The 17,367-nt window shown below is 30.3% G+C and overlaps 2 protein-coding genes across 4 annotated transcripts in view; one reads left to right on the top strand and one right to left on the bottom strand.

Moving 5' to 3' along the window:
- The window catches only part of LOC130891792 (synapsin), a 65,270-nt gene that overhangs the window by 19,103 nt on the left and 28,800 nt on the right, over nucleotides 1-17,367 (bottom strand). The gene's annotated exons all lie outside the window — the stretch shown is intronic.
- LOC130891397 (tissue inhibitor of metalloproteinase) overlaps nucleotides 1-17,367 on the top strand; it is a 37,394-nt gene that overhangs the window by 5,940 nt on the left and 14,087 nt on the right. Inside the window, exon 1 of one of the 3 annotated variants that reach the window (XM_057796120.1) lies at nucleotides 14,122-14,244. The exons of the other annotated variants lie outside the window; for them this stretch is intronic. The gene's annotated coding sequence lies outside the window, so the exon portion shown is untranslated. Of the gene's footprint in view, nucleotides 1-14,121; nucleotides 14,245-17,367 lie in introns of those variants that run through there. 3 annotated transcript variants of the gene reach the window in all.

The raw sequence follows: 17,367 nt of genomic DNA, 5'->3' as shown, positions 1-17,367 counted from the left end.
CGACTGTAACTTTGTTATTTTAAATAAAACACCCTGTATATTAATACATTTTTGAAATCTACGTAAAATTTCAGTATACTTTTGTCTAAAAACTTTTTTCGAAAAATGCATACTTTTTGAGTTATTAATTTTTTTGTACGTTTCGTTTTTCGACTGTAACTTTGTTATTTTAAATAAAACACCCTGTATATTAGTACATTTTTGAAATCTACGTAAAATTTCAGTATAATTTTGTCTAAAAACTTTTTTCCAAAAATGCGTACTTTTTGAGTTATTAATTTTTTTGTAAGTTTCGGTTTTCGACTGTAACTTTGTTATTTTAAATAAAACACCCTGTATATTAGTACATTTTTGAAATCTACGTAAAATTTCAGTATAGTTTTGTCTAAAAACTTTTTTCCAAAAATGCGTACTTTTTGAGTTATTAATTTTTTTGTAAAAAATTTGACCGTTGCAAACCCTTATAAATTATTTTTTTACGAAGAAACCCTTAAAGATATGAAAATCGTTTCTGTTTGGCTACTTTTAGCAAGGTCAAACGTATTTGAATCTATGTTGAAAAACTTTTCTATTGATACAGGGTGTATATAAAAAGTGTTCAAAGTTTAACTTCATTTTAATAAAAAGTTCATCGAATTAAACCGTTTATAACAATTTAATGGAAAATTAAATCCAAAGGAAAAAAGTCTAATATTGTTAAAAAATTGCTCCTTTGAATTTAAATCCATTTTTCAGCCCTTCTCAGTACGCCTTTATCGTCGCACGACTTATCATCATTTCAGAAAGGGAATTGAAGGAATTTCGAATGCTTAGCCCACAATCTTCTCTAGTCGTTAAGTCTTGTTTTAACCCAAACATAAAAATTTTAATGATTTTACTATAAGTATTTTGTCATATACAAATATACCGAGTGTCCCACGACGTTTTTATATTTTATATATAGACCAAATTATACCTACGAATTCTTCACGCCTATTAGTCTTTGGTTTTGTTCTGGTTTAAATAATACGCCACATGAAACAATTGAGTGTGGTTATACAGATTCTAATTAACCCCAGTTAACACACGCAAAAACGTCATTTATTATTTACCACGCTGTATATTGTCGGAATGGTCAGTTTCAATATTTAGAACAAATGTTATAATATAAAATTTTATTTTATATTGTAAATTTTAAGATAGTTCTGGAATTTCCTGTAACTATATTAATTATTATATATTTTTTCAAGGATTAGTTTGAATGATTATTATTTTTTACACAACGTTAATGACCTCTTTGACAGTGGTATAGATTGTGCGTAAAATTTACATAATAAAAACCTTTCCGAGAAAATGAAACGTTTCAGGATTTTCATTCATTCGTAACTTGCTGATGTCATCGCTGTAAACGATTCTAAATTTATAATGAGATCTTTGTGCGATATGCGTCTTAGATCGCACTACATCTAACTTTAAGTGAAAATGAATTTAGCGAATATAACGAGTGATTTTTTTGCTGGGACATTTTTGGAAAGATGACGAATGAATCGTGTCTTGTGAATCATGATTCGACTTACGAACGAACAACAGTTACAAAGTATTGAATTTCACTATCAAAAGATTTGGATCTAAAACCTTATAAGATACGGCTGGTGCTAAAATTGAAGCCGCTGGTAAAGTTGGAGGAAGATCCATTTTTTTATCGAAAGCTCATTTCTAGTTGAATGGATACGTCAGGTATGAAAATTGTCGTATCTAGAATGAAGACCAGCCCCAGAAATATTGCAAGAGCTACCAATATATCCCGAAAAAGTCACTGTTTGGTGTGGATTATGGGTCGGTGGCATCATCTTCAAAAACGACGATTGCCGGAACGTTACTGTGTTATGATTGACGATTTTTTTGACCAAAATGGAAGAATTAGACATGTGAATTCAACAAAACGATGCCACATACCGTACGGCCGAATTGAGAACCGTCTTCGGTGAACAGTTTATCTCACGTTTGGGGCCCCTCGATTGGCCGCCTAGATCGTGTGATTTAACATCTTTGGACTACTTCTTACGGTTCTATGTTAAGGCTAATGTCTACAGGAATAAACCAGCAGCGATTGACGTACTGGAAGCCAATATTGAAGCATTTATTCGTGAAATATCGTACGATATGTTGGATAGATTGTGCCAAAATCGGACTTTGGTCATGGGCTAACTAAAGTGGAGCCGCGGTCAACATTTGCACGAAATCATCTTAATACATTAAATTATATTGATCGTTCTATCGATTCCAATAAAGATTTCATCATTTTTTTGCAAATTTTTTGTGGTTTCTCTCAAAATCAAATCCTATACCTCTTAAAAAATCAGTGATTGTATGTTTATCGATTTTTTACGAAACTATACTGTATATAATATCTTATTACATTTTGTATTAACGTACATTGTTAAATAAGTACTGAATAGAATAAAATAAAAAAATATAATGTAAAGAAAACTAATGTAAAACAAAGTCTTGTAGAAATACCGGCAAACCGTTCAAAGCTTTCAAAGATTTCTTTAATTTTCCATTAGATTTCATTCGTGACTGTCATACCTGTACTTGGGCCATTCAACTACATGTATCGACATTTTTCAAATATCTTTTAAAATCGCTTCCTCCACACTCAAAATCATAAGGTGATGTCATTCAATGATTATGAATACATACCTTGTCATTAACTTGCAGATACCGATCTTATTAATACTGTGTTGAATCCATCGATGTTTATGTGAAATCAGGTCAATATTTTCTTTCGTTACAGCGATTGTCTCATACTCAGTTAATTGCCGTATATCGAATAGACAGAGTGCTTATTTGGTGTTAATATCGAGAGTTATAATTTGAACCAAGACAGACAAAAGTTTTATTCAGAAATAAAATGTTTATGATATCACTACCAGTTGTTTATTTTAATGAAAATTGATTTTATCATTTTCCTTTGATTCCGAATAATAAAATATTATTAGAACTATTTCAAAATTTTATTTTGCAAAAATTATTTCTGTTCATTTGTTTAATAACACTTCTCGTTATATTTATTATTGGTGTTGAATCTGGTTTAAAAGGTTTCGGTATGAATATAATCAAAACTATATTTACATTTTTATTACATAAATTGCGGTTTTTAATTTTATACACGAAAAATATTGCAATGCAAACTAAACAGAAGGTTTCTTCATGTTTTTCATTCAATAAAGTTAAGAAACTGAATTTTTATAATTTTCTTTTGCTGCTAATAGATGGCGATTACTTATAAACATCCGTAGACTTGAGAGTTCGAGTATTTAAAACATCGAATGAAGTCTAAAAACACGAAAAAACATGATTCTTCTTTCTGTGGTACATTGCGATCGCGGGCCTTATTGATACGGCCCCGCGGGCCGAAAGCAGCCCGCGGGCCATATCTTTGACATGACTGGATTAGATGGATCATCAGCTGATTGCGGATATTAAAACAAAACATAACAATTTCCGAACGTTTTTATCAATTTTTGCTGGTCAAATGGACCTACATGATCTACAAAAATCTTTTCTGATTTTTATTGATGTGATTGGTCACATTTTGTTCCAAATTTTAATGCTTAAAAGTATAAAACCCGAAAGCTTCAGTACTCTATCAATTATACTGATTATGGGAACTAATTATAGACAACCATATAAAAGGAATTAATAATGTTGAAGTTGAAAAAAACATTAACAAACGAAACAATTCGTCAGCTGTTTCCATTGACCCATCGGTCTGCCAAGGTAGAAAGGATCCTATCAAATGATAACGATCCGTTTCCGAATAACCGTGAACGTGATCCAGGTTGATTTCCAGTTTGATCATTATCATAGTTTCCGAAAAGTCGTTATCCTCAAGGGCAGCAATTGTGAATGAATATGTGATTGACTTTTTTGAACAAAAATAATGATAAATTAAATTGAAAATTTCACAATATGTAATTATTACCATATATATATAATAAACTCGAACGATTATTGATTTTACAAGGTAATAGCGGAGATATTGACAAAATTTCAACATTATCAATACATCATTTGAAAATTAATGTAAATGCAAATCTTATATATTAAAAAAATTGATGATTTCCATTCCGAGTCCGTTCAGGCGTTCTACCCAACCGATTTACTTAATTTTTTTTTTCAATGAAAGGTATTGATGCACAGATCAGCCATCAACCATCGGATTTCCTCTAATTTTCACCATTCTCAAGTTATACTCAAATGCGATTTCCCCCTGTACATTACTTATGGGAGTTTTTCACATACACACGTTCTATTCTCAATATCTCAGGTTCTATTCAAGATAGAGACTTCGTTTTGGTTCAAGAACACTCGTTGAAACACCTTCTTTCTTTTGAGTTTTTGAACACTTAAATCGGTTTAGTTGGAGAGGAGCTAGGCGCGGACATTCAATGTGGAGTTATGGATTTTTGTAGGTTTTTGGCAATTTTTCAACATTCAAAGATCTATATCTCAGGTTCTAATTTAGCTACAGAGTTCGTTTTGGTTTAAAAACACTCACTGAAACACCTTCTTTCTTTTGAGTTTTTGAACACTTAAATCGGTTTAGTTGGAGAGGAGCTAGGCGCGGAAAATCAATGTGGAGTTTGGATTTTTGTAGGTTTTTGGCAATTTTTCTACATTCAAAGATCTATATCTCAGGTTCTAATACAGCTACAGAGTTCCTTTTGATTTAAGAACACTCTCTGAAACAACTTCTTTCTTTTGAGTTTTTGAACACTTAAATCGGTTGAGTTGGAGAGGAGCTAGGCGCTGACTTTCAATGTGGAGTTACGGATTTTTGTAGGTTTTTGGCAATTTTTCAACATTCAAAGATCTATATCTCAGGTTCTAATATAGCTACAGAGTTCGTTTTGGTTTTAAAACACTCTCTGAAACACCTTCTTTCTTTTGAGTTTTTGAACACTTGAATCGGTTGAGTTGGAGAGGAGCTAGGCGCGGAAAATCAATGTGGAGTTATGGATTTTTGTAGGTTTTTGGCAATTTTTCAACATTCAAAGATCTATATCTCAGGTTCTAATGTAACTACAGAGTTCGTTTTGGTTTAAAAACACTCACTGAAACACCTTCTTTCTTTTGAGTTTTTGAACACTTAAATCGGTTGAGTTGGAGAGGAGCTAGGCGCGGAAAATCAATGTGGAGTTTGGATTTTTGTAGGTTTTTGGCAATTTTTCTACATTCAAAGATCTATATCTCAGGTTCTGATATAACTACAGAGTTCGTTTTGATTTAAGAACACTCGCTGAAACACCTTCTTTCTTTTGAGCTTTTCAAAACTTAAATCGGTTGAGTTGGAGAGGAGCTAGGCGCGGACATTCAATGTGGAGTTATGGATTTTTGTAGGTTTTTGGCAATTTTTCAACATTCAAAGATCTATATCTCAGGTTCTAATATAGCTACAGAGTTCGTTTTATTTAAGAACACTCTCTGAAACACCTTCTTTCTTTTGAGTTTTTGAACACTTAAATCGGTTTAGTTGGAGAGGAGCTAGGCGCGGACATTCAATGTGGAGTTATGGATTTTTGTAGGTTTTTGGCAATTTTTCAACATTCAAAGATCTATATCTCAGGTTCTAATATAGCTACAGAGTTCGTTTTGTTTTAAGAACACTCGCTGAAATACCTTCTTCCTTTTGAGCTTTTCAAAACTTAAATCGGTTGAGTTGGAGAGGAGCTAGGCGCGGACATTCAATGTGGAGTTATGGATTTTTGTAGGTTTTTGGCAATTTTTCTACATTCAAAGATCTATATCTCAGGTTCTATTCAAGATAGAGACTTCGTTTTGGTTTAAAGCAACCGCTTCTTCGGATGTACAAAAACGTTGACTTTGAAATTTATTTTCGATATATGGGCGGCAAAAAAGTTTTTTTTTGAACTGACGTGAGAGAACTCGCATAGTCTTGGGGGATAACGATTCGTCTTCCGCGATTGGTTTCCCTGATTTTGTCGAGCACTTTTGGCAAAAAAATGATGTTGTACCATTCAGATTTGATCGTTCTACATTGCTCTAATGAAAAAGTGGTGACATGTCCAGTTTTTCCAAAAATGCAGTCGATTGTTGTTTAGTTTCGGGTTCATACGCATAGATCTACGATTCGTTACCTTCTTTGAATCAATTATACGGTATCTAATGTAAACAAATCTTTATGACAGCCAAATGTTGCTGTTGGTTCAGTCCACGTCGAAAGTCATGGTATTTTTTGACCAAGTTGAATGTATCAAGTATCTGTAAATAATTCAAATAGCAGTCGTATGACAATACGTTCTGAGTACGTTCACCCATTAAAATTGTCGGAACAGATTTGACATATTCACATCAGTGTTGCCATGTATCAAAACTTAAATAGCAACCTTCGTCATAATGAAATTCTTCGAGTCGTCGCATTTTTTATCCACTAATTTGCTTCTATTTTTATCAACAGTAATAAACCAGATCGTAATTGGCTTCCTTCAATTGCATTTTCTTCGTGACATAATTTGATTTACATTAATGCATAATATTATTGAGCCAGACGTTTATTCTTTACGTTTATTACAATTATCTTTTATCGATAATATAAGCAGGCGTTTATGAATAAATAAGATCATGAATAATCAATTATTTGTATGTTACGCGTAGTTTCGATATTTTTACGGAAATAATTGTAAAATATTTCTACAGTTTATAACGATTAGAAAAATAATAATCCATCAGAAGAATTCGTTAATGGTACTGTAGTTCTTCGGAAGAGTGAACAATTGAAAAATTGCTTAATACCCCAAAAATATTTTATTGGAGGTTTAACATCAAACCCTTTCGAAACAGCAACTAAAATTTCTGGTATTTTTGAGAAAATTGAATGAATTTGTAGGAGATTCCTCAAGAATTCGTGGCAATGAAACTTATTCAAAAAATAAATTATTTGATTTATTGAATTATTTACAATTTTCCACAATTTCAAAATTTTGATTGCATAAAATTATGTTACGCCAATAATTTAAAAATCTGTATAAAAAAATTGATCGAACTTATCGGGCGATATAAGTTGATTTTGATCTATTTATTTTTGTGCTTAAATTAGATTTTGTCCACAACGAAACGTGACAGAGAGTTGTGTTTATGTTATAGCATCGGCGCCTCGCTGTTTATCAACATTTTCCAAAAATATACTCGACACACTAAAATTAAACAAAATAAATTCCTTCATTAAAAATTCTTCAATATTTAATTATTTCACCACACGTTGTTGTTGTTCTTACAAACCCATATATTAATTCATAAAATATTTCCAACACTTCATTAAAAATTTTTTTGAGTTATTCGTAGTTTTATTGTATTAGTTTTTTTCAAATTTTACAGGAAGTTACGAGGATGATTAAACACGTCGCAGCCAAATTTCCGAACGAGTTTTGTTTGTCATGTTCACAAAATGAGATCGGGGCGTTATCGTAATAAAAAAAAAGGATTTAAAAATGGCGTATATTTCTTCTGCTTCAGTCAAAACAACAACAAAAATAGAAACGGGAATTATTTGTGGATATACCTCGTAGATGCGTCGTTACTATCATAGCTTTAAAAATAATAATAATTGGAATTCGTTTATCATTAAAAACTGTGAAATTAAACATGAGTATTAGCACATAAATATTTATAGATTTATATAATCAGGGGGACTCTGGTAGTTTTAGAATTGCAGCTTTCTTTGTGAAATAATCAACATCAGATATTATACACGTCTATTTATAATCATTATTATAATAAAAGTGATTAATTAGTTAATGCTTTTCTATTTGGATAATTTAATGGTAATACCGAAAAACATAATGGGAGATAATAAATACAATGTGTTCAAAAAATAACGTAACGCTGAACACGAACGTTCTTTTTTAAATCTCTCGTATTTCTTTTGATATTGTTAAAAATAAAAAAATTGAAAACATTCTCATGGAATTGAAAGTTATAAATATACGGAAAATCATTGATTGATCTATTCTTTTCGTCGTCAAAATTCAGTAATATCTAAGCGGATTCGGATATTATACAAAACGGTCAAATGTACCTCGAACTCATACTTCAAATATTGAGTAAAAAAAGTTTGTAATTGAATACAAAGGCTATTAAGTTTGAAAAATCTGGATACATATACATTCCAAAACATTCAACAGCTGTTGATTAAAACTAGAGTTTGTCATGACACGTTTTGTTTATCGATAGTGTTTGATTTACTGATTTACGATTTGAAAACTTGGAATAACTTGTGCGATATATTCTTATCAACGAGTTTGTCGATTCAATCCATTCTACTGTTTAATATCATGTAACCCGTCGAAAGGTTGTAGTTACCTTAACCCAATGTGATTCATAAATTTGACTGCTTGTAACAAAATTGCACAGAACCAAATTCAAAACATATTGTACTAGATTTAAAGCGTACTTTAGATAATTTTAGTTTCGTTGGCGGTAGATAATTTGGATGTTAATTCGCGGTAAATATCACAAAAAGGATCAATGCACATGCGCCAGATTGTAAATCCTTACCCATGTCCGGGGATACATTCAGAACACGTTCGGAATTAGAAATCTGTGCTGCGCATTTCAAACTGCGCATGAATCTGGTGACAGAACATATTCAGGACATCTACCGCGAATAAGGCTCTTGATTTCAGATACTGTGGTTTTTCCTTTTATTTGAACGAATAGGCAATAAAATCATTTTTAAAGGATGCCTTACAACATAAGTACAACGTTGTTAAATTCTGGTAAAGAGAAAGCAGTGATAAGAAAAATTGATGATATTGGTATGATTATGTTCCTGTGGTAAATTCTATAAATGACCTAAAAATCAAAGGTTATTTAAGCAAGAAAAACATGATCGAATAGGATAACGAGTAAAGTATATTTTTCCATCTATGTTGTACGAAAAAATATTCTGGTACGTCGACTCCGATACTGGAAATAAGTAGATACTCACTAACAACATATAAATGCTAAATTTCCCCGATTAAAGTAGTAAAAAACAGAATTAATTTACCGTGAAAGTACATAATACCGGATACGAACTTTTATGCGAATTAAAAACAATTTGTCAATGTCTTTTCGATGACAAAGTTCAAAACGTCGCGCAGACACAATGGAATTTATTAGATATTCAATTTCTGATGATAACTTCCCATTGAAACAATTTCATCAGAGATTTAACGTTGAAAATTATCTTCAATGTTACATATGGATATGAGTACTATTATTTCACGAGTGTGTAATTTCAAACATATTTTTTCACGTTCAGAACTTAATAGATATTATGGAAACAAACACCATCCTATTTGTTTTATAAATTTTCGTCCGACTTTTTCTCTTTAAACTTAAAAATATTCGTAAAACTGATTTTACGAGAAAAAAAAATATTCTAAACTGTAGAAATAATCGATTCCTATGATGAAGAAGGAACTTGCAATTAGAAACTGTTTTTTATGAAAATCAAACTCTTTTGTCTTTGAAAATTGTCTTTTTCAAAAGTAAACCTTCCTGCTCTTCCGAAACTGTTATTTTGAAAAGTAAACTGTCCTTCTAAAGACTGTATTTTTCAAAAACAAAACAAAATCATTTGCCTTTTTTTAAACAAAGCTTCATTTTTCTTTGGAAAACTGTCAGAGACAAACCTACATTAGCCTTTAAGAACTGAATTTAAAAAAAAAACATCCGTAATTCGTCTTTAGAAACTGCATATTTCGAAAACAACCGTCATTTGTCTTTAGAAACCGTTTTTTTGAAATATAAACCTTCAAATGCCGTTTCCAAAAACAAATCGCTATTTGTCTTCATTTTTGCTTTTAAAACCTTAATTTTTCAAAAAAGAAACATTTGTAATTTGCCTTTAGAAACCGCATTTTTCAAAAACAACTGTCATTTGTCTTTAGAAACCGTTTTTTTGAAAAACCAACTATCAACTGCTCCTAGAAACTGATTTTTTGAACAATAAATCTTCAAGCGTCTTTAGAGAACTGTATTGTTCAAAAAAAAATCGCCATTTGTATTAATTGTCTTTAAAAACTTAATTTTTCAAAAAAGAAACATTTGTAATTTGCCTTTAGAAACAGTATTCTTCAAAAATAACCGTCATTTGTCTTAAGAAACCGTTTTTTTGAACAATAAACTATTAGTTGCCCATAGAAACTGTTTTTTTGAACAATAAACCTTCAATTGTCATGAGAAAAATGCCTTTTTCAAAAACAAATCGCTATTTGCCTTCATTTTTGCTTTTAAAACCTTAATTTTTCAAAAAAGAAACATTTGTAATTTGCCTTTAGAAACCGCATTTTTCAAAAACAACTGTCATTTGTCTTTAGAAACCGTTTTTTTGAAAAACCAACTATCAACTGCTCCTAGAAACCGTTTTTTTGAACAATAAACTATTAGTTGCCCATAGAAACTGTTTTTTTGAACAATAAACCTTCAATTGTCATGAGAAAAATGCCGTTTCCAAAAACAAATCGCTATTTGTCTTCATTTTTGCTTTTAAAACCTTAATTTTTCAAAAAAGAAACATTTGTAATTTGCCTTTAGAAACCGCATTTTTCAAAAACAACTGTCATTTGTCTTTAGAAACCGTTTTTTTGAAAAACCAACTATCAACTGCTCCTAGAAACTGATTTTTTGAACAATAAATCTTCAAGCGTCTTTAGAGAACTGTATTGTTCAAAAAAAAATCGCCATTTGTATTAATTGTCTTTAAAAACTTAATTTTTCAAAAAAGAAACATTTGTAATTTGCCTTTAGAAACAGTATTCTTCAAAAATAACCGTCATTTGTCTTAAGAAACCGTTTTTTTGAACAATAAACTATTAGTTGCCCATAGAAACTGTTTTTTTGAACAATAAACCTTCAATTGTCATGAGAAAAATGCCTTTTTCAAAAACAAATCGCTATTTGCCTTCATTTGCCTTTAAAATCTGAATTTTTCAAAAAAATATCTGTAATTTGTCTTTAGAAACCGCATATTTCGAAAACAACTGTCATTTGTCTATAGAAACCGTTTTCTTGAACAATAAACCTTCAATTGTCATGAGAAAAATGCCTTTTTCAAAAACAAATCGCTATTTGCCTTCATTTGCCTTTAAAATCTGAATTTTTCAAAAAAATATCTATAATTTGTCTTTAGAAACCGCATATTTCGAAAACAACTGTCATTTGTCTTTAGAAACCGTTTTCTTGAACAATAAACCTTCAATTGTCATGAGAAAAATGCCTTTTTCAAAAACAAATCGCTATTTGCCTTCATTTGCCTTTAAAATCTGAATTTTTCAAAAAAATATCTGTAATTTGTCTTTAGAAACCGCATATTTCGAAAACAACTGTCATTTGTCTTTAGAAACCGTTTTCTTGAACAATAAACCTTCAATTGTCATGAGAAAAATGCCTTTTTCAAAAACAAATCGCTATTTGCCTTCATTTGCCTTTAAAATCTGAATTTTTCAAAAAAATATCTATAATTTGTCTTTAGAAACCGCATATTTCAAAAACAACTGTCATTTGTCTTTAGAAACCGTTTTCTTGAACAATAAACCTTCAATTGTCATGAGAAAAATGCCTTTTGTATTCATTGTCTTTAAAACCTGAATTTTTCAAATAAAAAACATCCGTAATTTGCATTTAGAAATAGCATTTTTCAAAAACAACTGTCATTTGTCTTTAGAAACCGTTTTTTTGAACAATAAATCTTCGAGCGTCTTTAGAAAACTGTATTGTTCAAAAACAAATCGCCATTTGTATTTATTTGCCTTTTAAACGGGTATAAGCTAGTTTATATATGAAACTAACAACATTCCAACTTTTCATTGACTATATCTCTTGAGTCAAGCTTGTAGTGACATGTCCCAGGGGAAATAGTATTTTTATTGTCAGAATATGACATTTTGTTTGAATGTATTGCTGATCATTATATACTTTTTAACAAAACTCTCATTTATAGCAGTGAAGGATGCCCGGGTAATTAATCTAAAAATTAATAACGGAAACAAAAAAACATGTATTATTTTATGGACTTTAGACAATGATTTTAAATAATTTAACAAATAGAAATTCAATGAAAATCGTTTTAACGGTTTTGTGCACAATTTTATATGTTTAACTGATGTGATGTCTTTACTGTCAATATTATTTTAGGGATTTCTATTCAAATAATTGCGGTAAAAACGCCAATGTGGGAATTTAGAAAATATTCTAAATAAAAGTCATAATTGCTAAACGAAACTGTGAATGACCTGTTTTACATAATCGAATTTTTGAATAATACATCACGTTTTTTATATAGGTACCGCACCCAATAAAACAACGTAAACTGTTATTTTATCCATGAGAAATGTTGAAAAATTCCCCGCAACAAAGAAAACACAAAAATTTTTCAACATAATCTCCTTTTAGATCCATACACTTTTCTCAGCGACACTTTTCAATAATAATCGTCAAGCTACTGAAAATAGCCATTAACTGCTTACACAAAAACATCTTTTTTTTGAAATGTCTGCTTATGCACTTCCAATCGACGATCACCCAGATTTTCTTCAACAATCTGGAGGCGTCACTTCATTTGATGCATAGTTTACTATTTATAACGAAGCAGTCTCACCCAGAGTAGAATCTAGTTCGGCTTTTATATTAATTAGGCTGATGCCTTTTGAATAAAAGTTTTACATCACATAACGATGTTTACATAAACGTGGTGTCTTCAAACTTAAAACATCGACTGTACCATCTCTAGTACAGAGCAGGTACTTCTGAAACCATCCTCGTAAAGGGTTTTGACAATTTTAAAACTTTACATTCTATATTATTTAGAAAGCTTGTTGATACAACGATAATTGTTAAAATTATTTTCAAGATTGAAACAATATTAAGTCATTTCCAAAGTGGATTATACCATTTATTGCCTTACCACCTCATAAATTTTGACATATGTTCGCAAATGTCTTTTTATCATTTATCTTGTCGAGATAATTCTCCTATAAATCAGATTTTTAATGGAAGCAACGATATATAACCTTTTAAATAACCTAATATAAGCATGAATCAAGATAATTTGTAGTTTGCTTTGGCTTAGAAGGTCAACCCGAGTATCTATAGGTTTGATAGATTGCCTTAGTAGCTATATTTTTTCAGAAAATTATTTTGACATTGATATCCAGATTCTAAATATACGATATTAATTTTTTTTCATCTGATTTTTTGAGGTAGAGAAACAGGTACGAACTAATATTGTAGTACACCCAGTGTTTTGAAATTGTAAACTTTGTTTTTGAAATATTTGTTTAGAAAAAAAAAAGTAAATTACAAGAATTTGTTAATATATGTTTATTTGGACCTAAACAAATCTATCTATTGTTAAAATGACGCTTATTTGTAAACTAATTTCAATTTTATTTTTTTTTTGTGTACATATTGTGATTCAACTCGTGTTCTAAATATAATGTTGATATTGCGAAGATGATATAAAAACGATCCCACTGCAAATTCTTTATTTACAAAACCGCCCACATTTAGATTTTTGTATTATTTAAAAGGTTATAAGCGGGTCAACTACCTTATTAACTTTATCATTTGTGACAAAAACGCCTTATAAAATGAGAATTATTGAACGTTGATGTCAATATTATAAGAAGATAATTATATTGAATTTCCAAATACCAAATTTTGTCATTTAACTTGAGATTACGAACTTTAAAATGGAAGTTTTATTATAAATATCAAATAATTTTTTTTTCTAAACGAACTTTCACTTTCCTAGAACAAAACGACGTTGACCTGAATAATAATTGATGGTATTTCTAGGAAATCAATACAGTTGAACAGCATATTCTGCATTTTCAAGATATATCTTTGTATTTATTATGTGAAGTTGAGAAATTCCGAACGTTTACCATGAAACGACATTAAAAATTCATACTATAGATAAAAAAATACACAGATATGACACATGATTACGTATTTGATAAATAAAATTTGATTAATGAGTGATACTTTATAAACGTTTAATGATTCCTCATCTCTATTAAGAATTATCAGATAATCATATCGAAACTATATTTAAATAACCGATTAATTTAAGGAGTGTAAATTATTATTTTTGTCGGTAGTTTCAACGTCTTCAAAAAAATTACAATCATTGGAAAAAGGTGGATAAAATTTAGTGTATTAATCAAGTTGGATTATAGTGATTATATTAAAGAGGTACTGAATAATTTTTTATTTTATATACATTTAATGAATGAATTGTATTCGCATATCATTACTAAAAAGCTTAATAATCATAAAATGAATTATTTAAACACCATAGACTGAAAATTTACTGAACTATGCGGTAATTATACACTTTCACGGTCACCTGGTTTTTTGGGGCTCTAGAAAATCGAAAAATGGATGGATTTTAATGATCTTGGTCTCAAAATGTTCCATTTTACGGCGGATTTATAAAAAAAATTAGTAGAAATAGCCGGAATGAAAATTTCTCATAGTTTTACTGTTTTAAATCGTAAAAGAAACGCGGTTTTGCAAAATAATCCTTTACAAAAAATTATGGTAATTATACACATTTTTCGATTTTCTAGAGCCAACCTAACCTAACCTAACCTAACCAAAAAACTAGGTGACGGTGAAAGTGTATAATTACCAAAAGGGTAAAGGTTAGGTTAGGTTAGGTCAGGTTAGGTTAGGTTGGCACTAGAAAATCGAAAAATGGATGGATTTTAATGATTTTAGTCTCAAAATGTTCCATTTTACGGCGGATTATATATAGAATATAGAATATAGTACGAAACTATTCACGAAAATTGATTGTTTTTCATCGATTTCATTTTAAGCTATAAAAATTGAAAAAATCATTCTTTTTAAATTGTTTATTAATTTATGTAGAATACAAAAAAATATAAGAACTTTACCTGATAATGAGATAATTTTTTGTAATTTTTTTACGATTTAAAACAGTAAAACTATGAGAAATTTTCATTCCAGCTATTTCTACTAATTTTTTTTATAAATCCGCCGTAAAATGGAACATTTTGAGACCAAGATCATTAAAATCCATCCATTTTTCGATTTTCCAGAGCCAACCTTACCTAACCTAACCTAACCTAACCCAACCTAACCTAACCTAACCTAACCTAACCTAACCAAAAAACCAGGTGACCGTGAAAGTGTATAATTACCATAATTTTTTGTAAAGGATTATTTTGCAAAACCGCGTTTCTTTTACGATTTAAAACAGTAAAACTATGAGAAATTTTCATTCCGGCTATTCCTACTAATTTTTTTTATAAATCCGCCGTAAAATGGAACATTTTGAGACCAAGATCATTAAAATCCATCCATTTTTCGATTTTCCAGAGCCAACCTAACCTAACCTAACCTAACCTAACCTAACCTAACCTAACCTAACCAAAAAACCAGGTGACCGTGAAAGTGTATAATTACCATAATTTTTTGTAAAGGATTATTTTGCAAAACCGTTTTTTTTACGATTTAAAACAGTAAAACTATGAGAAATTTTCATTCCGGCTATTTCTACTAATTTTTTTTATAAATCCGCCGTAAAATGGAACATTTTGAGACCAAGATCATTAAAATCCATCCATTTTTCGATTTTCCAGAGCCAACCTAACCTAACCTAACCTAACCTAACCTAACCAAAAAACCAGGTGACCGTGAAAGTGTATAATTACCATAATTTTTTGTGAAGGATTATTTTGCAAAACCGTTTTTTTTACGATTTAAAACAGTAAAACTATGAGAAATTTTCATTCCGGCTATTTCTACTAATTTTTTTCATAAATCCGCCGTAAAATGGAACATTTTGAGACCAAGATCATTAAAATCCATCCATTTTTCGATTTTCCAGAGCCAACCTAACCTAACCTAACCTAACCTAACCTAACCAAAAAACCAGGTGACCGTGAAAGTGTATAATTACCATAATTTTTTGTAAAGGATTATTTTGCAAAACCGCGTTTCTTTTACGATTTAAAACAGTAAAACTATGAGAAATTTTCATTCCGGCTATTCCTACTAATTTTTTTTATAAATCCGCCGTAAAATGGAACATTTTGAGACCAAGATCATTAAAATCCATCCATTTTTCGATTTTCTAGAGCCCCAAAAAACCAGGTGACCGTGAAAGTGTATAATTACCATAATTTTTTGTAAAGGATTATTTTGCAAAACCGCGTTTCTTTTACGATTTAAAACAGTAAAACTATGAGAAATTTTCATTCCGGCTATTCCTACTAATTTTTTTTATAAATCCGCCGTAAAATGGAACATTTTGAGACCAAGATCATTAAAATCCATCCATTTTTCGATTTTCCAGAGCCAACCTAACCTAACCTAACCTAACCTAACCTAACCTAACCAAAAAACCAGGTGACCGTGAAAGTGTATAATTACCATAATTTTTTGTAAAGGATTATTTTGCAAAACCGTTTTTTTTACGATTTAAAACAGTAAAACTATGAGAAATTTTCATTCCGGCTATTTCTACTAATTTTTTTCATAAATCCGCCGTAAAATGGAACATTTTGAGACCAAGATCATTAAAATCCATCCATTTTTCGATTTTCCAGAGCCAACCTAACCTAACCTAACCTAACCTAACCTAACCTAACCTAACCTAACCAAAAAACCAGGTGACCGTGAAAGTGTATAATTACCATAATTTTTTGTAAAGGATTATTTTGCAAAACCGTTTTTTTTACGATTTAAAACAGTAAAACTATGAGAAATTTTCATTCCGGCTATTTCTACTAATTTTTTTTATAAATCCGCCGTAAAATGGAACATTTTGAGACCAAGATCATTAAAATCCATCCATTTTTCGATTTTCCAGAGCCAACCTAACCTAACCTAACCTAACCTAACCTAACCAAAAAACCAGGTGACCGTGAAAGTGTATAATTACCATAATTTTTTGTGAAGGATTATTTTGCAAAACCGTTTTTTTTACGATTTAAAACAGTAAAACTATGAGAAATTTTCATTCCGGCTATTTCTACTAATTTTTTTCATAAATCCGCCGTAAAATGGAACATTTTGAGACCAAGATCATTAAAATCCATCCATTTTTCGATTTTCCAGAGCCAACCTAACCTAACCTAACCTAACCTAACCTAACCAAAAAACCAGGTGACCGTGAAAGTGTATAATTACCATAATTTTTTGTAAAGGATTATTTTGCAAAACCGCGTTTCTTTTACGATTTAAAACAGTAAAACTATGAGAAATTTTCATTCCGGCTATTCCTACTAATTTTTTTTATAAATCCGCCGTAAAATGGAACATTTTGAGACCAAGATCATTAAAATC

This window comes from Diorhabda carinulata, chromosome 3 (assembly GCF_026250575.1).
Source record: "Diorhabda carinulata isolate Delta chromosome 3, icDioCari1.1, whole genome shotgun sequence".
Taxonomy (NCBI): Eukaryota; Metazoa; Arthropoda; class Insecta; order Coleoptera; family Chrysomelidae; genus Diorhabda; species Diorhabda carinulata.
This window is presented reverse-complemented; position numbering and strand designations above follow the sequence as displayed.